The sequence below is a fragment of the Schistocerca cancellata genome, chromosome 11 (genome assembly GCF_023864275.1).
Source record: "Schistocerca cancellata isolate TAMUIC-IGC-003103 chromosome 11, iqSchCanc2.1, whole genome shotgun sequence".
Taxonomy (NCBI): domain Eukaryota; kingdom Metazoa; phylum Arthropoda; class Insecta; order Orthoptera; family Acrididae; genus Schistocerca; species Schistocerca cancellata.
Genome location: NC_064636.1, coordinates 7,948,529 through 7,972,491, shown reverse-complemented (window position 1 = coordinate 7,972,491; position 23,963 = coordinate 7,948,529).

Sequence of the window (23,963 nt, the reverse complement as noted above, 5' to 3'; positions counted from 1 at the left end):
TTGATGCAATCGGCCAGTAAGAAGAGCTACATTTCAAGTTTTAGTTATCGATTAATGAATTATTGGGCGGTTTGGTGCCTTGGACCAGACCGAGGACCTTAAGATTTTGCATGAACCGAGGACTGGCAGCCAGGTAACACGAGAAATTGTGTAAAGTGTTAATATGTAGTAAAAACCTAAGAAAATCTCCCGTTTCCGTCATTTACTATCGAATCGACATAACGCCAGATCGTCACAGTGGTCGCTTTTCTCTCTGAAACGGTTACATTTATCGTCTGCAAGCCCTTGTCGCGTGATGCGGTATGCAGAGTCACTACAAGCGGCATAGTAGACACTGAAGAAGCATCTAAGTTTATGCAATCGCCCAGTAAGAAGAGCTACATTTCAAGTTTTAGTTATCGATTAATGAATTATTGGGCGGTTTGGTGCCTTGGACCAGACCGAGGACCTTAAGATTTTGCATGAACCGAGGACTGGCAGCCAGGTAACACGAGAAATTGTGTAAAGTGTTAATATGTAGTAAAAACCTAAGAAAATCTCCCGTTTCCGTCATTTACTATCGAATCGACATAACGCCAGATCGTCACAGTGGTCGCTTTTCTCTCTGAAACGGTTACATTTATCGTCTGCAAGCCCTTGTCGCGTGATGCGGTATGCAGACACAGTACAAGCAGCACACTAGAACACAGAATAAGAATCTACGTTGATGCAATCGGCCAGGAAGAAGAGCTACATTTCAAGTTTTAGTTATCGATTAATGAATTATTGGGCGGTTTGGTGCCTTGGACCAGACCGAGGACCTTAAGATTTTGCATGAACCGAGGACTGGCAGCCAGGTAACACGAGAAATTGTGTAAAGTGTTAATATGTAGTAAAAACATAAGAAATTCTCCCGTTTCCGTCATTTACTATCGAATCGACATAACGCCAGTTCGTCACAGTGGTCGCTTTTCTCTCTGAAACGGTTACATTTATCGTCTGCAAGCCCTTGTCGCGTGATGCGGTATGCAGACACAGTACAAGCAGCACACTAGAACACAGAATAAGAATCTATGTTGATGCAATCGGCCAGGAAGAAGAGCTACATTTCAAGTTTTAGTTATCGATTAATGAATTATTGGGCGGTTTGGTGCCTTGGACCAGACCGAGGACCTTAAGATTTTGCATGAACCGAGGACTGGCAGCCACGTAACACGAGAAATTGTGTAAAGTGTTAATATGAAGTAAAAACCTAAGAAAATCTCCCGTTTCCGTCATTTACTATCGAATCGACATAACGCCAGATCGTCACATTGGTCGCTTTTCCTTCTCAAACGGTTACATTTATCGTCTGCAAGCCCTTGTCGCGTGATGCGGTATGCAGAGTCACTACAAGCGGCATAGAAGAACACTGAAGAAGCATCTAAGTTTATGCAATCGCCCAGTAAGAAGAGCTACATTTCAAGTTTTAGTTATCGATTAATGAATTATTGGGCGGTTTGGTGCCTTGGACCAGACCGAGGACCTTAAGATTTTGCATGAACCGAGGACTGGCAGCCAGGTAACACGAGAAATTGTGTAAAGTGTTAATATGTAGTAAAAACCTAATAAAAACTCCCGTTTCCGTCATTTACTATCGAATCGACATTGCGCCAGATCGTCACACTGGTCGCTTTTCTCTCTGAAACGGGTACATTTATCGTCTGCAAGCTCTTGTCGCGTGATGCGGTATGCAGGCACAGTACAAGCAGCACAATAGAACACAGAATAAGAATCTACGTTGATGCAATCGGCCAAAAAGAAGAGCTGCACTTCAAATTTTAGTTATCGAAAATTGAATTATTGGCCGGTTTAATGCCTTTGACATGACCGAGGACCTTAAGATTTTGCATGAACCGAGGATTGGCAGCCACGTAACACGAGAAATTGTGTACAGTGTTAATATGTAGTAAAAACCTAAGAAAATCTCCCGTATCCGTCATTTACTATCGAATCGACATAACGCCAGATCGTCTCAGTGGTCGCTTTTCTCTCTGAAACGGTTACATTTATCGTCTGCAAGCCCTTGTCGCGTGATGCGGTATGCAGAGTCACTACAAGCGGCATAGTAGAACACTGAAGAAGCATCTAAGTTTATGCAATCGCCCAGTAAGAAGAGCTACATTTCAAGTTTTAGTTATCGATTAATGAATTATTGGGTGGTTTGGTGCCTTGGACCAGACCGAGGACCTTAAGATTTTCCATGAACCGAGGACTGGCAGCCAGGTAACACGAGAAATTGTGTAAAGTGTTAATATGTAGTAAAAACCTAAGAAAATCTCCCGTTTCCGTCATTTACTATCGAATCGACATAACGCCAGATCGTCACAGTGGTCGCTTTTCTCTCTGAAACGGTTACATTTATCGTCTGCAAGCCCTTGTCGCGTGATGCGGTATGCAGACACAGTACAAGCAGCACACTATAACACAGAATAAGAATCTACGTTGATGCAATCGGCCAGGAAGAAGAGCTATATTTCAAGTTTTAGTTATCGATTAATGAATTATTGGGCGGTTTGGTGCCTTGGACGAGACCGAGGACCTTAAGATTTTGCATGAACCGAGGACTGGCAGCCAGGTAACACGAGAAATTGTGTAAAGTGTTAATATGTAGTAAAAACCTAAGAAAATCTCCCGTTTCCGTCATTTACTATCGAATCGACATAACGCCAGATCGTCACATTGGTCGCTTTTCTCTCTGAAACGGTTACATTTATCGTCTGCAAGCCCTTGTCGCGTGATGCGGTATGCAGGCACAGTACAAGCAGCACACTAGAACACAGAATAAGAATCTACGTTGATGCAATCGGCCAGTAAGAAGAGCTACATTTCAAGTTTTAGTTATCGATTAATGAATTATTGGGCGGTTTGGTGCCTTGGACCAGACCGAGGACCTTAAGATTTTGCATGAACCGAGGACTGGCAGCCAGGTAACACGAGAAATTGTGTAAAGTGTTAATATGTAGTAAAAATCTAAGAAAATCTCCCGTTTCCGTCATTTACTATCGAATCGACATAACGCCAGATCGTCACATTGGTCGCTTTTCTCTCTGAAACGGTTACATTTATCGTCTGCAAGCCCTTGTCGCGTGATGCGGTATGCAGACACAGTACAAGCAGCACATTAGAACACAGAATAAGAATCTACGTTGATGCAATCGGCCAGTAAGAAGAGCTACATTTCAAGTTTTAGTTATCGATTAATGAATTATTGGGCGGTTTGGTGCCTTGGACCAGACCGAGGACCTTAAGATTTTGCATGAACCGAGAACTGGCAGCCAGGTAACACGAGAAATTGTGTAAAGTGTTAATATGTAGTAAAAACCCAAGAAAATCTCCCGTTTCCGTCATTTACTATCGAATCGACATAACGCCAGATCGTCACATTGGTCGCTTTTCTCTCTGAAACGGTTACATTTATCGTCTGCAAGCCCTTGTCGCGTGATGCGGTATGCAGACACAGTACAAGCAGCACACTAGAACACAGAATAAGAATCTACGTTGATGCAATCGGCCAGTAAGAAGAGCTACATTTCAAGTTTTAGTTATCGATTAATGAATTATTGGGCGGTTTGGTGCCTTGGACCAGACCGAGGACCTTAAGATTTTGCATGAACCGAGGACTGGCAGCCAGGTAACACGAGGAATTGTGTAAAGTTTTAATATGTAGTAAAAACCTAAGAAAATCTCCCGTTTCCGTCATTTACTATCGAATCGACATAACGCCAGATCGTCACAATGGTCGCTTTTCTCTCTGAAACGGTTACATTTATCGTCTGCAAGCCCTTGTCGCGTGATGCGGTATGCAGACACAGTACAAGCAGCACACTAGAACACAGAATAAGAATCTACGTTGATGCAATCGGCCAGGAAGAAGAGCTACATTTCAAGTTTTAGTTATCGATTAATGAATTATTGGGCGGTTTGGTGCCTTGGACCAGACCGAGGACCTTAAGATTTTGCATGAACCGAGGACTGGCAGCCAGGTAACACGAGAAATTGTGTAAGGTGTTAATATGTAGTAAAAACCTAAGAAAATCTCCCGTTTCCGTCATTTACTATCGAATCGACATAACGCCAGATCGTCACAGTGGTCGCTTTTCTCTCTGAAACGGTTACATTTATCGTCTGCAAGCCCTCGTCGCGTGATGCGGAATGCAGACACAGTACAAGCAGCACACTAGAACACAGAATAAGAATCTACGTTGATGCAATCGGCCAGTAAGAAGAGCTACATTTCAAGTTTTAGTTATCGATTAATGAATTATTGGGCGGTTTGGTGCCTTGGACCAGACCGAGGACCTTAAGATTTTGCATGAACCGAGGACTGGCAGCCAGGTAACACGAGAAATTGTGTAAAGTGTTAATATGTAGTAAAAACCTAAGAAAATCTCCCGTTTCCGTCATTTACTATCGAATCGACATAACGCCAGATCGTCACAGTGGTCGCTTTTCTCTCTGAAACGGTTACATTTATCGTCTGCAAGCCCTTGTCGCGTGATGCGTTATGCAGAGTCACTACAAGCGGCATAGTAGACACTGAAGAAGCATCTAAGTTTATGCAATCGCCCAGTAAGAAGAGCTACATTTCAAGTATTAGTTATCGATTAATGAATTATTGGGCGGTTTGGTGCCTTGGACCAGACCGAGGACCTTAAGATTTTGCATGAACCGAGGACTGGCAGCCAGGTAACACGAGAAATTGTGTAAAGTGTTAATATGTAGTAAAAACCTAAGAAAATCTCCCGTTTCCGTCATTTACTATCGAATCGACATAACGCCAGATCGTCACAGTGGTCGCTTTTCTCTCTGAAACGGTTACATTTATCGTCTGCAAGCCCTTGTCGCGTGATGCGGTATGCAGACACAGTACAAGCAGCACACTAGAACACAGAATAAGAATCTACGTTGATGCAATCGGCCAGGAAGAAGAGCTACATTTCAAGTTTTAGTTATCGATTAATGAATTATTGGGCGGTTTGGTGCCTTGGACCAGACCGAGGACCTTAAGATTTTGCATGAACCGAGGACTGGCAGCCAGGTAACACGAGAAATTGTGTAAAGTGTTAATATGTAGTAAAAACATAAGAAATTCTCCCGTTTCCGTCATTTACTATCGAATCGACATAACGCCAGTTCGTCACAGTGGTCGCTTTTCTCTCTGAAACGGTTACATTTATCGTCTGCAAGCCCTTGTCGCGTGATGCGGTATGCAGACACAGTACAAGCAGCACACTAGAACACAGAATAAGAATCTATGTTGATGCAATCGGCCAGGAAGAAGAGCTACATTTCAAGTTTTAGTTATCGATTAATGAATTATTGGGCGGTTTGGTGCCTTGGACCAGACCGAGGACCTTAAGATTTTGCATGAACCGAGGACTGGCAGCCAGGTAACACGAGAAATTGTGTAAAGTGTTAATATGTAGTAAAAATCTAAGAAAATCTCCCGTTTCCGTCATTTACTATCGAATCGACATAACGCCAGATCGTCACATTGGTCGCTTTTCTCTCTGAAACGGTTACATTTATCGTCTGCAAGCCCTTGTCGCGTGATGCGGTATGCAGACACAGTACAAGCAGCACATTAGAACACAGAATAAGAATCTACGTTGATGCAATCGGCCAGTAAGAAGAGCTACATTTCAAGTTTTAGTTATCGATTAATGAATTATTGGGCGGTTTGGTGCCTTGGACCAGACCGAGGACCTTAAGATTTTGCATGAACCGAGGACTGGCAGCCAGGTAACACGAGAAATTGTGTAAAGTGTTAATATGTAGTAAAAACCTAAGAAAATCTCCCGTTTCCGTCATTTACTATCGAATCGACATTGCGCCAGATCGTCACACTGGTCGCTTTTCTCTCTGAAACGGGTACATTTATCGTCTGCAAGCCCTTGTCGCGTGATGCGGTATGCAGGCACAGTACAAGCAGCACAATAGAACACAGAATAAGAATCTACGTTGATGCAATCGGCCAAAAAGAAGAGCTGCACTTCAAATTTTAGTTATCGAAAATTGAATTATTGGCCGGTTTAATGCCTTTGACATGACCGAGGACCTTAAGATTTTGCATGAACCGAGGATTGGCAGCCACGTAACACGAGAAATTGTGTACAGTGTTAATATGTAGTAAAAACCTAAGAAAATCTCCCGTATCCGTCATTTACTATCGAATCGACATAACGCCAGATCGTCTCAGTGGTCGCTTTTCTCTCTGAAACGGTTACATTTATCGTCTGCAAGCCCTTGTCGCGTGATGCGGTATGCAGAGTCACTACAAGCGGCATAGTAGAACACTGAAGAAGCATCTAAGTTTATGCAATCGCCCAGTAAGAAGAGCTACATTTCAAGTTTTAGTTATCGATTAATGAATTATTGGGTGGTTTGGTGCCTTGGACCAGACCGAGGACCTTAAGATTTTCCATGAACCGAGGACTGGCAGCCAGGTAACACGAGAAATTGTGTAAAGTGTTAATATGTAGTAAAAACCTAAGAAAATCTCCCGTTTCCGTCATTTACTATCGAATCGACATAACGCCAGATCGTCACAGTGGTCGCTTTTCTCTCTGAAACGGTTACATTTATCGTCTGCAAGCCCTTGTCGCGTGATGCGGTATGCAGACACAGTACAAGCAGCACACTATAACACAGAATAAGAATCTACGTTGATGCAATCGGCCAGGAAGAAGAGCTATATTTCAAGTTTTAGTTATCGATTAATGAATTATTGGGCGGTTTGGTGCCTTGGACGAGACCGAGGACCTTAAGATTTTGCATGAACCGAGGACTGGCAGCCAGGTAACACGAGAAATTGTGTAAAGTGTTAATATGTAGTAAAAACCTAAGAAAATCTCCCGTTTCCGTCATTTACTATCGAATCGACATAACGCCAGATCGTCACATTGGTCGCTTTTCTCTCTGAAACGGTTACATTTATCGTCTGCAAGCCCTTGTCGCGTGATGCGGTATGCAGGCACAGTACAAGCAGCACACTAGAACACAGAATAAGAATCTACGTTGATGCAATCGGCCAGTAAGAAGAGCTACATTTCAAGTTTTAGTTATCGATTAATGAATTATTGGGCGGTTTGGTGCCTTGGACCAGACCGAGGACCTTAAGATTTTGCATGAACCGAGGACTGGCAGCCAGGTAACACGAGAAATTGTGTAAAGTGTTAATATGTATTAAAAATCTAAGAAAATCTCCCGTTTCCGTCATTTACTATCGAATCGACATAACGCCAGATCGTCACATTGGTCGCTTTTCTCTCTGAAACGGTTACATTTATCGTCTGCAAGCCCTTGTCGCGTGATGCGGTATGCAGACACAGTACAAGCAGCACATTAGAACACAGAATAAGAATCTACGTTGATGCAATCGGCCAGTAAGAAGAGCTACATTTCAAGTTTTAGTTATCGATTAATGAATTATTGGGCGGTTTGGTGCCTTGGACCAGACCGAGGACCTTAAAATTTTGCATGGACCAAGCACTGGCAGCCACGTAACACGAGAAAATGTGGAAAGTGTTAATATGTAGTAAAAATATTAGATAATCTCCTGTTTCCGTTATTTACTATCGAATCGACATAACTCCAGATAGTCAAAATGGTTGCTTTTCTCTCTGAAACGGTTACATTTATCGTCTGCAAGCCCTTGTCGCGTGATGCGGTATGCAGACACAGTACAAGCAGCACACCAGAACACAGAATAAGAATCTACTTTGATGCAATCGGCCGGGAAGAAGAGCTACATTTCAAGTTTTAGTTATCGATTAATGAATTATTGGGCGGTTTGGTGCCTTGGACCAGACCGAGGACCTTAAGATTTTGCACGAACCGAGGACTGGCTTCCAGGTAACACGAGAAATTGTGTAAAGTGTTAATATGTAGCAAAAACCTAAGAAAATCTCCCGTTTCCGTCATTTACTATCGAATCGACATAACGCCAGATCGTCACAGTGGTCGCTTTTCTCTCTGAAACGGTTACATTTATCGTCTGCAAGCCCTTGTCACGTGATGCGGTATGCAGAGTCACTACAAGCGGCATAGTAGAACACTGAAGAAGCATCTAAGTTTATGCAATCGCCCAGTAAGAAGAGCTACATTTCAAGGTTTAGTTATCGATTAATGAATTATTGAGCGGTTTGGTGCCTTGGACCAGACCGAGGACCTTAAGATTTTGCATGAACCGAGGACTGGCAGCCAGGTAACACGAGAAATTGTGTAAAGTGTTAATATGTAGTAAAAACCTAAGAAAATCTCCCGTTTCCGTCATTTACTATCGAATCGACATAACGCCAGATCGTCACAGTGGTCGCTTTTCTCTCTGAAACGGTTACATTTATCGTCTGCAAGCCCTTGTCGCGTGATGCGGTATGCAGACACAGTACAAGCAGCACACTAGAACACAGAATAAGAATCTACGTTGATGCAATCGGCCAGTAAGAAGAGCTACATTTCAAGTTTTAGTTATCGATTAATGAATTATTGGGCGGTTTGGTGCCTTGGACCAGACCGAGGACCTTAAGATTTGCATGAACCGAGGACTGGCAGCCAGGTAACACGAGAAATTGTGTAAAGTGTTAATATGTAGTAAAAACCTAAGAAAATCTCCCGTTTCCGTCATTTACTATCGAATCGACATAACGCCAGATCGTCACAGTGGTTGCTTTTCTCTCTGAAACGGTTACATTTATCGTCTGCAAGCCCTTGTCGCGTGATGCGGTATGCAGACACAGTACAAGCAGCACACTAGAACACAGAATAAGAATCTACGTTGATGCAATCGGCCAGTAAGAAGAGCTACATTTCAAGTTTTAGTTATCGATTAATGAATTATTGGGCGGTTTGGTGCCTTGGACCAGACCGAGGACCTTAAGATTTTGCATGAACCGAGGACTGGCAGCCAGGTAACACGAGGAATTGTGTAAAGTTTTAATATGTAGTAAAAACCTAAGAAAATCTCCCGTTTCCGTCATTTACTATCGAATCGACATAACGCCAGATCGTCACATTGGTCGCTTTTCTCTCTGAAACGGTTACATTTATCGTCTGCAAGCCCTTGTCGCGTGATGCGGTATGCAGACACAGTACAAGCAGCACACTAGAACACAGAATAAGAATCTACGTTGATGCAATCGGCCAAAAAGAAAAGCTACACTTCAAATTTTAGTTATCGAAAATTGAATTATTGGCCGGTTTAATGCCTTTGACATGACCGAGGACCTTAAGATTTTGCATGAGCCGAGGACTGGCAGCCAGGTAACACGAGAAATTGTGTAAAGTGTTAATATGTACTAAAAACCTAAGAGAATCTCCCGTTTCCGTCATTTACTATCGAATCGACATAACTCCAGATAGTCAAAATGGTTGCTTTTCTCTCTGAAACGGTTACATTTATCGTCTGCAAGCCCTTGTCGCGTGATGCGGTATGCAGACACAGTACATGCAGCACACCAGAACACAGAATAAGAATCTACTTTGATGCAATCGGCCGGGAAGAAGAGCTACATTTCAAGTTTTAGTTATCGATTAATGAATTATTGGGCGGTTTGGTGCCTTGGACCAGACCGAGGACCTTAAGATTTTGCATGAACCAAGGACTGGCTTCCAGGTAACACGAGAAATTGTGTAAAGTGTTAATATGTAGCAAAAACCTAAGAAAATCTCCCGTTTCCGTCATTTACTATCGAATCGACATAACGCCAGATCGTCACAGTGGTCGCTTTTCTCTCTGAAACGGTTACATTTATCGTCTGCAAGCCCTTGTCGCGTGATGCGGTATGCAGAGTCACTACAAGCGGCATAGTAGAACACTGAAGAAGCATCTAAGTTTATGCAATCGCCCAGTAAGAAGAGCTACATTTCAAGTTTTAGTTATCGATTAATGAATTATTGAGCGGTTTGGTGCCTTGGACCAGACCGAGGACCTTAAGATTTTGCATGAACCGAGGACTGGCAGCCAGGTAACACGAGAAATTGTGTAAAGTGTTAATATGTAGTAAAAACCTAAGAAAATCTCCCGTTTCCGTCATTTACTATCGAATCGACATAACGCCAGATCGTCACAGTGGTCGCTTTTCTCTCTGAAACGGTTACATTTATCGTCTGCAAGCCCTTGTCGCGTGATGCGGTATGCAGACAAAGCACAGGCAGCACACTAGAACACAGAATAAGAATCTACGTTGATGCAATCGGCCAGTAAGAAGAGCTACATTTCAAGTTTTAGTTATCGATTAATGAATTATTGGGCGGTTTGGTGCCTTGGACCAGACCGAGGACCTTAAGATTTTGCATGAACCGAGGACTGGCAGCCAGGTAACACGAGAAATTGTGTAAAGTGTTAATATGTAGTAAAAACCTAAGAAAATCTCCCGTTTCCGTCATTTACTATCGAATCGACATAACGCCAGATCGTCACAGTGGTCGCTTTTCTCTCTGAAACGGTTACATTTATCGTCTGCAAGCCCTTGTCGCGTGATGCGGTATGCAGACACAGTACAAGCAGCACACTAGAATACAGAATAAGAATCTACGTTGATGCAATCGGCCAGTAAGAAGAGCTACATTTCAAGTTTTAGTTATCGATTAATGAATTATTGGGCGGTTTGGTGCCTTGGACCAGACCGAGGACCTTAAGATTTGCATGAACCGAGGACTGGCAGTCAGGTAACACGAGAAATTGTGTAAAGTGTTAATATGTAGTAAAAACCTAAGAAAATCTCCCGTTTCCGTCATTTACTATCGAATCGACATAACGCCAGATCGTCACAGTGGTTGCTTTTCTCTCTGAAACGGTTACATTTATCGTCTGCAAGCCCTTGTCGCTTGATGCGGTATGCAGACACAGTACAAGCAGCACACTAGAACACAGAATAAGAATCTACGTTGATGCAATCGGCCAGTAAGAAGAGCTACATTTCAAGTTTTAGTTATCGATTAATGAATTATTGGGCGGTTTGGTGCCTTGGACCAGACCGAGGACCTTAAGATTTTGCATGAACCGAGGACTGGCAGCCAGGTAACACGAGAAATTGTGTAAAGTGTTAATATGTAGTAAAAACCTAAGAAAATCTCCCATTTCCGTCATTTACTATCGAATCGACATAACGCCAGATCGTCACAGTGGTCGCTTTTCTCTCTGAAACGGTTACATTTATCGTCTGCAAGCCCTTGTCGCGTGATGCGGTATGCAGAGTCACTACAAGCGGCATAGTAGAACACTGAAGAAGCATCTAAGTTTATGCAATCGCCCAGTAAGAAGAGCTACATTTCAAGTTTTAGTTATCGATTAATGAATTATTGGACGGTTTGGTGCCTTGGACCAGACCGAGGACCTTAAGGTTTTGCATGAACCGAGGACTGGCAGCCAGGTAACACGAGAAATTGTGTAAAGTGTTAATATGTAGTAAAAACCTAAGAAAATCTCCCGTTTCCGTCATTTACTATCGAATCGACATAACGCCAGATCGTCACAGTGGTCGCTTTTCTCTCTGAAACGGTTACATTTATCGTCTGCAAGCCCTTGTCGCGTGATGCGGTATGCAGACACAGTACAAGCAGCACACTAGAACACAGAATAAGAATCTACGTTGATGCAATCGGCCAGTAAGAAGAGCTACATTTCAAGTTTTAGTTATCGATTAATGAATTATTGGGCGGTTTGGTGCCTTGGACCAGACCGAGGACCTTAAGATTTGCATGAACCGAGGACTGGCAGCCAGGTAACACGAGAAATTGTGTAAAGTGTTAATATGTAGTAAAAACCTAAGAAAATCTCCCGTTTCCGTCATTTACTATCGAATCGACATAACGCCAGATCGTCACAGTGGTTGCTTTTCTCTCTGAAACGGTTACATTTATCGTCTGCAAGCCCTTGTCGCGTGATGCGGTATGCAGACACAGTACAAGCAGCACACTAGAACACAGAATAAGAATCTACGTTGATGCAATCGGCCAGTAAGAAGAGCTACATTTCAAGTTTTAGTTATCGATTAATGAATTATTGGGCGGTTTGGTGCCTTGGACCAGACCGAGGACCTTAAGATTTTGCATGAACCGAGGACTGGCAGCCAGGTAACACGAGGAATTGTGTAAAGTTTTAATATGTAGTAAAAACCTAAGAAAATCTCCCGTTTCCGTCATTTACTATCGAATCGACATATCGCCGGATCGTCACATTGGTCGCTTTTCTCTCTGAAACGGTTACATTTATCGTCTGCAAGCCCTTGTCGCGTGATGCGGTATGCAGACACAGTACAAGCAGCACACTAGAACACAGAATAAGAATCTACGTTGATGCAATCGGCCAAAAAGAAGAGCTACACTTCAAATTTTAGTTATCGAAAATTGAATTATTGGCCGGTTTAATGCCTTTGACATGACCGAGGACCTTAAGATTTTGCATGAGCCGAGGACTGGCAGCCAGGTAACACGAGAAATTGTGTAAAGTGTTAATATGTACTAAAAACCTAAGAGAATCTCCCGTTTCCGTCATTTACTATCGAATTGACATAACTCCAGATAGTCAAAATGGTTGCTTTTCTCTCTGAAACGGTTACATTTATCGTCTGCAAGCCCTTGTCGCGTGATGCGGTATGCAGACACAGTACATGCAGCACACCAGAACACAGATTAAGAATCTACTTTGATGCAATCGGCCGGGAAGAAGAGCTACATTTCAAGTTTTAGTTATCGATTAATGAATTATTGGGCGGTTTGGTGCCTTGGACCAGACCGAGGACCTTAAGATTTTGCATGAACCGAGGACTGGCTTCCAGGTAACACGAGAAATTGTGTAAAGTGTTAATATGTAGCAAAAACCTAAGAAAATCTCCCGTTTCCGTCATTTACTATCGAATCGACATAACGCCAGATCGTCACAGTGGTCGCTTTTCTCTCTGAAACGGTTACATTTATCGTCTGCAAGCCCTTGTCGCGTGATGCGGTATGCAGAGTCACTACAAGCGGCATAGTAGAACACTGAAGAAGCATCTAAGTTTATGCAATCGCCCAGTAAGAAGAGCTACATTTCAAGTTTTAGTTATCGATTAATGAATTATTGAGCGGTTTGGTGCCTTGGACCAGACCGAGGACCTTAAGATTTTGCATGAACCGAGGACTGGCAGCCAGGTAACACGAGAAATTGTGTAAAGTGTTAATATGTAGTAAAAACCTAAGAAAATCTCCCGTTTCCGTCATTTACTATCGAATCGACATAACGCCAGATCGTCACAGTGGTCGCTTTTCTCTCTGAAACGGTTACATTTATCGTCTGCAAGCCCTTGTCGCGTGATGCGGTATGCAGACAAAGCACAGGCAGCACACTAGAACACAGAATAAGAATCTACGTTGATGCAATCGGCCAGTAAGAAGAGCTACATTTCAAGTTTTAGTTATCGATTAATGAATTATTGGGCGGTTTGGTGCCTTGGACCAGACCGAGGACCTTAAGATTTTGCATGAACCGAGGACTGGCAGCCAGGTAACACGAGAAATTGTGTAAAGTGTTAATATGTAGTAAAAACCTAAGAAAATCTCCCGTTTCCGTCATTTACTATCGAATCGACATAACGCCAGATCGTCACAGTGGTCGCTTTTCTCTCTGAAACGGATACATTTATCGTCTGCAAGCCCTTGTCGCGTGATGCGGTATGCAGACACAGTACAAGCAGCACACTAGAATACAGAATAAGAATCTACGTTGATGCAATCGGCCAGTAAGAAGAGCTACATTTCAAGTTTTAGTTATCGATTAATGAATTATTGGGCGGTTTGGTGCCTTGGACCAGACCGAGGACCTTAAGATTTGCCTGAACCGAGGACTGGCAGTCAGGTAACACGAGAAATTGTGTAAAGTGTTAATATGTAGTAAAAACCTAAGAAAATCTCCCGTTTCCGTCATTTACTATCGAATCGACATAACGCCAGATCGTCACAGTGGTTGCTTTTCTCTCTGAAACGGTTACATTTATCGTCTGCAAGCCCTTGTCGCTTGATGCGGTATGCAGACACAGTACAAGCAGCACACTAGAACACAGAATAAGAATCTACGTTGATGCAATCGGCCAGTAAGAAGAGCTACATTTCAAGTTTTAGTTATCGATTAATGAATTATTGGGCGGTTTGGTGCCTTGGACCAGACCGAGGACCTTAAGATTTTGCATGAACCGAGGACTGGCAGCCAGGTAACACGAGAAATTGTGTAAAGTGTTAATATGTAGTAAAAACCTAAGAAAATCTCCCATTTCCGTCATTTACTATCGAATCGACATAACGCCAGATCGTCACAGTGGTCGCTTTTCTCTCTGAAACGGTTACATTTATCGTCTGCAAGCCCTTGTCGCGTGATGCGGTATGCAGAGTCACTACAAGCGGCATAGTAGAACACTGAAGAAGCATCTAAGTTTATGCAATCGGCCAGTAAGAAGAGCTACATTTCAAGTTTTAGTTATCGATTAATGAATTATTGGACGGTTTGGTGCCTTGGACCAGACCGAGGACCTTAAGGTTTTGCATGAACCGAGGACTGGCAGCCAGGTAACACGAGAAATTGTGTAAAGTGTTAATATGTAGTAAAAACCTAAGATAATCTCCCGTTTCCGTCATTTACTATCGAATCGACATAACGCCAGATCGTCACAGTGGTCGCTTTTCTCTCTGAAACGGTTACATTTATCGTCTGCAAGCCCTTGTCGCGTGATGCGGTATACAGAGTCACTACAAGCGGCATAGTAGAACACTGAAGAAGCATCTAAGTTTATGCAATCGCCCAGTAAGAAGAGCTACATTTCAAGTTTTAGTTATCGATTAATGAATTATTGGGCGGTTTGGTGCCTTGGACCAGACCGAGGACCTTAAGATTTTGCATGAACCGAGGACTGGCAGCCAGGTAACACGAGAAATTGTGTAAAGTGTTAATATGTAGTATAAACCTAAGAAAATCTACCGTTTCCGTCATTTACTATCGAATCGACATAACGCCAGATCGTCACAGTGGTCGCTTTTCTCTCTGAAACGGTTACATTTATCGTCTGCAAGCTTTTGTCGCGTGATGCGGTATGCAGACACAGCACAGGCAGCACACTAGAACACAGAATAAGAATCTACGTTGATGCAATCGGCCAGTAAGAAGAGCTACATTTCAAGTTTTAGTTATCGATTAATGAATTATTGGGCGGTTTGGTGCCTTGGACCAGACCGAGGACCTTAAGATTTTGCATGAACCGAGGACTGGCAGCCAGGTAACACGAGAAATTGTGTAAAGTGTTAATATGTAGTAAAAACCTAAGAAAATCTCCCGTTTCCGTCATTTACTATGGAATCGACATAACGCCAGATCGTCACATTGGTCGCTTTTCTCTCTGAAACGGTTACATTTATCGTCTGCAAGCCCTTGTCGCGTGATGCGGTATGCAGACACAGTACAAGCAGCACACTAGAACACAGAATAAGAAACTACGTTGATGCAATCGGCCAGTAAGAAGAGCTACATTTCAAGTTTTAGTTACCGATTAATGAATTATTGGGCGGTTTGGTGCCTTGGACCAGACCGAGGACCTTAAGATTTTGCATGAACCGAGGACTGGCAGACAGGTAACACGAGAAATTGTGTAAAGTGTTAATATGTAGTAAAAACCTAAGAAAATCTCCCGTTTCCGTCATTTACTATCGAATCGACATAACGCTAGATCGTCACAGTGGTTGCTTTTCTCTCTGAAACGGTTACATTTATCGTCTGCAAGCCCTTGTCGCTTGATGCGGTATGCAGACACAGTACAAGCAGCACACTAGAACACAGAATAAGAATCTACTTTGATGCAATCGGCCAGTAAGAAGAGCTACATTTCAAGTTTTAGTTATCGATTAATGAATTATTGGGCGGTTTGGTGCCTTGGACCAGACCGAGGACCTTAAGATTTTGCATGAACCGAGGACTGGCAGCCAGGTAACACGAGAAATTGTGTAAAGTGTTAATATGTAGTAAAAACCTAAGAAAATCTCCCATTTCCGTCATTTACTATCGAATCGACATAACGCCAGATCGTCACAGTGGTCGCTTTTCTCTCTGAAACGGTTACATTTATCGTCTGCAAGCCCTTGTCGCGTGATGCGGTATGCAGAGTCACTACAAGCGGCATAGTAGAACACTGAAGAAGCATCTAAGTTTATGCAATCGCCCAGTAAGAAGAGCTACATTTCAAGTTTTAGTTATCGATTAATGAATTATTGGACGGTTTGGTGCCTTGGACCAGACCGAGGACCTTAAGGTTTTGCATGAACCGAGGACTGGCAGCCAGGTAACACGAGAAATTGTGTAAAGTGTTAATATGTAGTAAAAACCTAAGATAATCTCCCGTTTCCGTCATTTACTATCGAATCGACATAACGCCAGATCGTCACAGTGGTCGCTTTTCTCTCTGAAACGGTTACATTTATCGTCTGCAAGCCCTTGTCGCGTGATGCGGTATACAGAGTCACTACAAGCGGCATAGTAGAACACTGAAGAAGCATCTAAGTTTATGCAATCGGCCAGTAAGAAGAGCTACATTTCAAGTTTTAGTTATCGATTAATGAATTATTGGGCGGTTTGGTGCCTTGGACCAGACCGAGGACCTTAAGATTTTGCATGAACCGAGGACTGGCAGCCAGGTAACACGAGAAATTGTGTAAAGTGTTAATATGTAGTATAAACCTAAGAAAATCTACCGTTTCCGTCATTTACTATCGAATCGACATAACGCCAGATCGTCACAGTGGTCGCTTTTCTCTCTGAAACGGTTACATTTATCGTCTGCAAGCTTTTGTCGCTTGATGCGGTATGCAGACACAGCACAGGCAGCACACTAGAACACAGAATAAGAATCTACGTTGATGCAATCGGCCAGTAAGAAGAGCTACATTTCAAGTTTTAGTTACCGATTAATGAATTATTGGGCGGTTTGGTGCCTTGGACCAGACCGAGGACCTTAAGATTTTGCATGAACCGAGGACTGGCAGACAGGTAACACGAGAAATTGTGTAAAGTGTTAATATGTAGTAAAAACCTAAGAAAATCTCCCGTTTCCGTCATTTACTATCGAATCGTCATAACGCCAGATCGTCACAGTGGTCGCTTTTCTCTCTGAAACGGTTACATTTATCGTCTGCAAGCCCTTGTCGCGTGATGCGGTATGCAGAGTCACTACAAGCGGCATAGTAGAACACTGAAGAAGCATCTAAGTTTATGCAATCGCCCAGTAAGAAGAGCTACATTTCAAGTTTTAGTTATCGATTAATGAATTATTGGGCGGTTTGGTGCCTTGGACCAGACCGAGGACCTTAAGATTTTGCATGAACCGAGGACTGGCAGCCAGGTAACACGAGAAATTGTGTAAAGTGTTAATATGTAGTAAAAACCTAAGAAAATCTCCCGTTTCCTTCATTTACTATCGAATCGACATAACGCCAGATCGTCACAGTGGTCGCTTTTCTCTCTGAAACGGTTACATTTATCGTCTGCAAGCCCTTGTCGCGTGATGCGGTATGCAGACACAGTACAAGCAGCACACTAGAACACAGAATAAGAATCTACGTTGATACAATCGGCCAGTAAGAAGAGCTACATTTCAAGTTTTAGTTATCGATTAATGAATTATTGGGCGGTTTGGTGCCTTGGACCAGACCGAGGACCTTAAGATTTTGCATGAACCGAGGACTGGCAGCCAGGTAACAAGAGAAATTGTGTAAAGTGTTAATATGTAGTAAAAACCTAAGAAAATCTCCCGTTTCCGTCATTTACTATCGAATCGACATAACGCCAGATCGACACAGTGGTCGCTTTTCTCTCTGAAACGGTTACATTTATCGTCTGCAAGCCCTTGTCGCGTGATGCGGTATGCAGAGTCACTACACGCGGCATAGTAGAACACTGAAGAAGCATCTAAGTTTATGCAATCGCCCAGTAAGAAGAGCTACATTTCAAGTTTTAGTTATCGATTAATGAATTATTGGGCGGTTTGGTGCCTTGGACCAGACCGAGGACCTTAAGATTTTGCATGAACCGAGGACTGGCCGCCAGGTAACACGAGAAATTGTGTAAAGTGTTAATATGTAGTAAAAACCTAAGAAAATCTCCCGTTTCCGTCATTTACTATCGAATCGACATAACGCCAGATCGTCGCATTGGTCACTTTTCTCTCTGAAACGGTTACATTTATCGTCTGCAAGCCCTTGTCGCGTGATGCGGTATGCAGACACAGTACAAGCAGCACACTAGAACACAGAATAAGAATCTACGTTGATGCAGTCGGCCAGTAAGAAGAGCTACATTTCAAGTTTTAGTTATCGATTAATGAATTATTGGGCGGTTTGGTGCCTTGGACCAGACCGAGGACCTTAAGATTTTGCATGAACCGAGGACTGGCAGCCAGGTAACACGAGAAATTGTGTAAAGTGTTAATATGTAGTAAAAACCCAAGAAAATCTCCCGTTTCCGTCATGTACTATCGAATCGACATAACGCCAGATCGTAACATTGGTCGCTTTTCTCTCTGAAACGGTTACATTTATCGTCTGCAAGCCCTTGTCGCGTGATGCGGTATGCAGACACAGTACAAGCAGCACACTAGAACACAGAATAAGAATCTACGCTGATGCAATCGGCCAGTAAGAAGAGCTACATTTCAAGTTTTAGTTATCGATTAATAAATTATTGGGCGGTTTGGTGCCTTGGACCAGACCGAGGACCTTAAGATTTTGCATGAACCGAGGACTGGCAGCCAGGTACACGAGAAATTGTGTAAAGTGTTAATATGTAGTAAATACCTAAGAAAATCTCCCGTTTCCGTCATTTACTATCGAATCGACATAACGCCAGATCGACACAGTGGTCGCTTTTCTCTCTGAAACGGTTACATTTATCGTCTGCAAGCCCTTGTCACGTGATGCGGTATGCAGAGTCACTACACGCGGCATAGTAGAACACTGAAGAAGCATCTAAGTTTATGCAATCGCCCAGTAAGAAGAGCTACATTTCAAGTTTTAGTTATCGATTAATGAATTATTGGGCGGTTTGGTGCCTTGGACCAGACCGAGGACCTTAAGATTTTGCATGAACCGAGGACTGGCCGCCAGGTAACACGAGAAATTGTGTAGAGTGTTAATATGTAGTAAAAACCTAAGAAAATCTCCCGTTTCCGTCATTTACTATCGAATCGACATAACGCCAGATCGTCACAGTGGTCGCTTTTCTCTCTGAAACGGTTACATTTATCGTCTGCAAGCCCTTGTCGCGTGATGCGGTATGCAGAGTCACTACAAGCGGCATAGTAGAACACTGAAGAAGCATCTAAGTTTATGCAATAGCCCAGTAAGAAGAGCTACATTTCAAGTTTTAGTTATCGATTAATGAATTATTGAGCGGTTTGGTGCCTTAGACCAGACCGAGGACCTTAAGATTTTGCATGAACCGAGGACTGGCAGCCAGGTAACACGAGAAATTGTGTACAGTGTTAATATGTAGTAAAAACCTAAGAAAATCTCCCGTTTCCGTCATTTACTATCGAATCCACATAACGCCAGATCGTCACAGTGGTCGCTTTTCTCTCTGAAACGGTTACATTTATCGTCTGCAAGCCCTTGTCGCGTGATGCGGTATGCAGAGTCACTACAAGCGGCATAGTAGAACACTGAAGAAGCATCTAAGTTTATGCAATCGCCCAGTAAGAAGAGCTACATTTCAAGTTTTAGTTATCGATTAATGAATTATTGGGCGGTTTGGTGCCTTGGACCAGACCGAGGACCTTAAGATTTTGCATGAACCGAGGACTGGCAGCCACGTAACACGAGAAATTGTGTAAAGTGTTAATATGTAGTAAAAACATAAGAAAATCTCCCGTTTCCGTCATTTACTATCGAATCGACATAACGCCAGATCGTCACAGTGGTCGCTTTTCTCTCTGAAACGTTTACATTTATCGTCTGCAAGCCCTTGTCGCGTGATGCGGTATGCAGACACAGTACAAGCAGCACACTAGAACACAGAATAAGAATCTACGTTGATGCAATCGGCCAGTAAGAAGAGCTACATTTCAAGTTTTAGTTATCGATTAATGAATTATTGGGCGGTTTGGTGCCTTGGACCAGACCGAGGACCTTAAGATTTTGCATGAACCGAGGACTGGCAGCCAGGTAACACGAGAAATTGTGTAAAGTGTTAATATGTAGTAGAAACCTAAGAAAATCTCCCGTTTCCGTCATTTACTATCGAATCGACATAACGCCAGATCGTCACATTGGTCGCTTTTCTCTCTGAAACGGTTACATTTATCGTCTGCAAGCCCTTGTCGCGTGATGCGGTATGCAGACACAGTACAAGCAGCACACTAGAACACAGAATAAGAATCTACGCTGATGCAATCGGCCAGTAAGAAGAGCTACATTTCAAGTTTTAGTTATCGTTTTTATGAATTATTGGGCGGTTTGGTGCCTTGGACCAGACCGAGGACCTTAAGATTTTGCATGAACCGAGGACTGGCAGCCAGGTAACACGAGAAATTGTGTAAAGTGTTAATATGTAGTAGAAACCTAAGAAAATCTCCCGTTTCCGTCATTTACTATCGAATCGACATAACGCCAGATCGTCACAGTGGTCGTTTTTCTCTCTGAAACGGTTACATTTATCGTCTGCAAGCCCTTGTCGCGTGATGCGGTATGCAGACACGGTACGAGCAGCACACTAGAACACAGAATAAGAATCTACGTTGATGCAATCGGCCAGTAAGAAGAGCTACATTTCAAGTTTTAGTTATCGATTAATGAATTATTGGGCGGTTTGGTGCCTTGGACCAGACCGAGGACCTTAAGATTTTGCATGAACCGAGGACTGGCAGCCAGGTAACACGAGAAATTGTGTAAAGTGTTAATATGTAGTAAAAACCTAAGAAAATCTCCCGTTTCCGTCATTTACTATCGAATCGACATAACGCCAGATCGACACATTGGTCGCTTTTCTCTCTGAAACGGTTACATTTATCGTCTGCAAGCCCTTGTCGCGTGATGCGGTATGCAGAGTCACTACAAGCGGCATAGTAGAACACTGAAGAAGCATCTAAGTTTATGCAATCGCCCAGTAAGAAGAGCTACATTTCAAGTTTTAGTTATCGATTAATTAATTATTGGGCGGTTTGGTGCCTTGGACCAGACCGAGGACCTTAAGATTTTGCATGAACCGAGGACTGGCAGCCAGGTAACACGAGAAATTGTGTAAAGTGTTAATATGTAGTAAAAACCTAAGAAAATCTCCCGTTTCCGTCATTTACTATCGAATCGACATAACGCCAGATCGTCACAGTGGTCGCTTTTCTCTCTGAAACGGTTACATTTATCGTCTGCAAGCCCTTGTCGCGTGATGCGGTATGCAGACACAGTACAAGCAGCACACTAGAACACAGAATAAGAATCTACGTTGATGCAATCGGCCAGTAAGAAGAGCTACATTTCAAGTTTTAGTTATCGATTAATGAATTATTGGGCGGTTTGGTGCCTTGGACCAGACCGAGGACCTTAAGATTTTGCATGAACCGAGGACTGGCAGCCAGGTAACACGAGAAATTGTGTAAAGTGTTAATATGTAGTAAAAACCTAAGAAAATCTCCCGTTTCCGTCATTTACTATCGAATCGACATAACGCCAGATCGTCACAGTGGTCGCTTTTCTCTCTGAAACGGTTACATTTATCGTCTGCAAGCCCTTGTCGCGTGATGCGGTATGCAGAGTCACTACAAGCGGCATTGTAGAACACTGAAGAAGCATCTAAGTTTATGCAATCGCCCAGTAAGAAGAGCTACATTTCAAGTTTTAGTTATCGATTAATGAATTATTGGGCGGTTTGGTGCCTTGGACCAGACCGAGGACCTTAAGATTTTGCATGAACCGAGGACTGGCAGCCAGGTAACACGAGAAATTGTGTAAAGTGTTAATATGTAGTAAAAACCTAAGAAAATCTCCCGTTTCCGTCATTTACTATCGAATCGACATAACGCCAGATCGTCACAGTGGTCGCTTTTCTCTCTGAAACGGTTACATTTATCGTCTGCAAGCCCTTGTCGCGTGATGCGGTATGCAGACACAGTACAAGCAGCACACTAGAACACAGAATAAGAATCTACGTTGATGCAATCGGTCAGTAAGAAGAGCTACATTTCAAGTTTTAGTTATCGATTAATGAATTATTGGGCGGTTTGGTGCCTTGGACCAGACCGAGGACCTTAAGATTTTGCATGAACCGAGGACTGGCAGCCAGGTAACACGAGAAATTGTGTAAAGTGTTAATATGTAGTAAAAACCTAAGAAAATCTCCCGTTTCCGTCATTTACTATCGAATCGACATAACGCCAGATCGTCAGAGTGGTCGCTTTTCTCCCTGAAACGATTACATTTATCGTCTGCAAGCCCTTGTCGCGTGATGCGGTATGCAGAGTCACTACAAGCGGCATAGTAGAACACTGAAGAAGCATCTAAGTTTATGCAATCGGCCAGTAATAAGAGCTACATTTCAAGTTTTAGTTATCGATTAATGAATTATTGGGCGGTTTGGTGCCTTGGACCAGACCGAGGACCTTAAGATTTTGCATGAACCGAGGACTGGCAGCCAGGTAACACGAGAAATTGTGTAAAGTGTTAATATGTAGTAAAAACCTAAGAAAATCTCCCGTTTCCGTCATTTACTATCGAATCGACATAACGCCAGATCGTCACAGTGGTCGCTTTTCTCTCTGAAACGGTTACATTTATCGTCTGCAAGCCCTTGTCGCGTGATACGGTATGCAGAGTCACTACAAGCGGCATAGTAGAACACTGAAGAAGCATCAAAGTTAATGCAATCGCCCAGTAAGAAGAGCTACATTTCAAGTTTTAGTTATCGATTAATGAATTATTGGGCGGTTTGGTGCCTTGGACCAGACCGAGGACCTTAAGATTTTGCATGAACCGAGGACTGGCAGCCAGGTAACACGAGAAATTGTGTAAAGTGTTAATATGTAGTAAAAACCTAAGAAAATCTCCCGTTTCCGTCATTTACTATCGAATCGACATAACGCCAGATCGTCACAGTGGTCGCTTTTCTCTCTGAAACGGTTACATTTATCGTCTGCAAGCCCTTGTCGCGTGATGCGGTATGCAGAGTCACTACAAGCGGCATTGTAGAACACTGAAGAAGCATCTAAGTTTATGCAATCGCCCAGTAAGAAGAGCTACATTTCAAGTTTTAGTTATCGATTAATGAATTATTGGGCGGTTTGGTGCCTTGGACCAGACCGAGGACCTTAAGATTTTGCATGAACCGAGGACTGGCAGCCAGGTAACACGAGAAATTGTGTAAAGTGTTAATATGTAGTAAAAACCTAAGAAAATCTCCCGTTTCCGTCATTTACTATCGAATCGACATAACGCCAGATCGTCACAGTGGTCGCTTTTCTCTCTGAAACGGTTACATTTATCGTCTGCAAGCCCTTGTCGCGTGATGCGGTATGCAGACACAGTACAAGCAGCACACTAGAACACAGAATAAGAATCTACGTTGATGCAATCGGTCAGTAAGAAGAGCTACATTTCAAGTTTTAGTTATCGATTAATGAATTATTGGGCGGTTTGGTGCCTTGGACCAGACCGAGGACCTTAAGATTTTGCATGAACCGAGGACTGGCAGCCAGGTAACACGAGAAATTGTGTAAAGTGTTAATATGTAGTAAAAACCTAAGAAAATCTCCCGTTTCCGTCATTTACTATCGAATCGACATAACGCCAGATCGTCAGAGTGGTCGCTTTTCTCCCTGAAACGATTACATTTATCGTCTGCAAGCCCTTGTCGCGTGATGCGGTATGCAGAGTCACTACAAGCGGCATAGTAGAACACTGAAGAAGCATCTAAGTTTATGCAATCGGCCAGTAATAAGAGCTACATT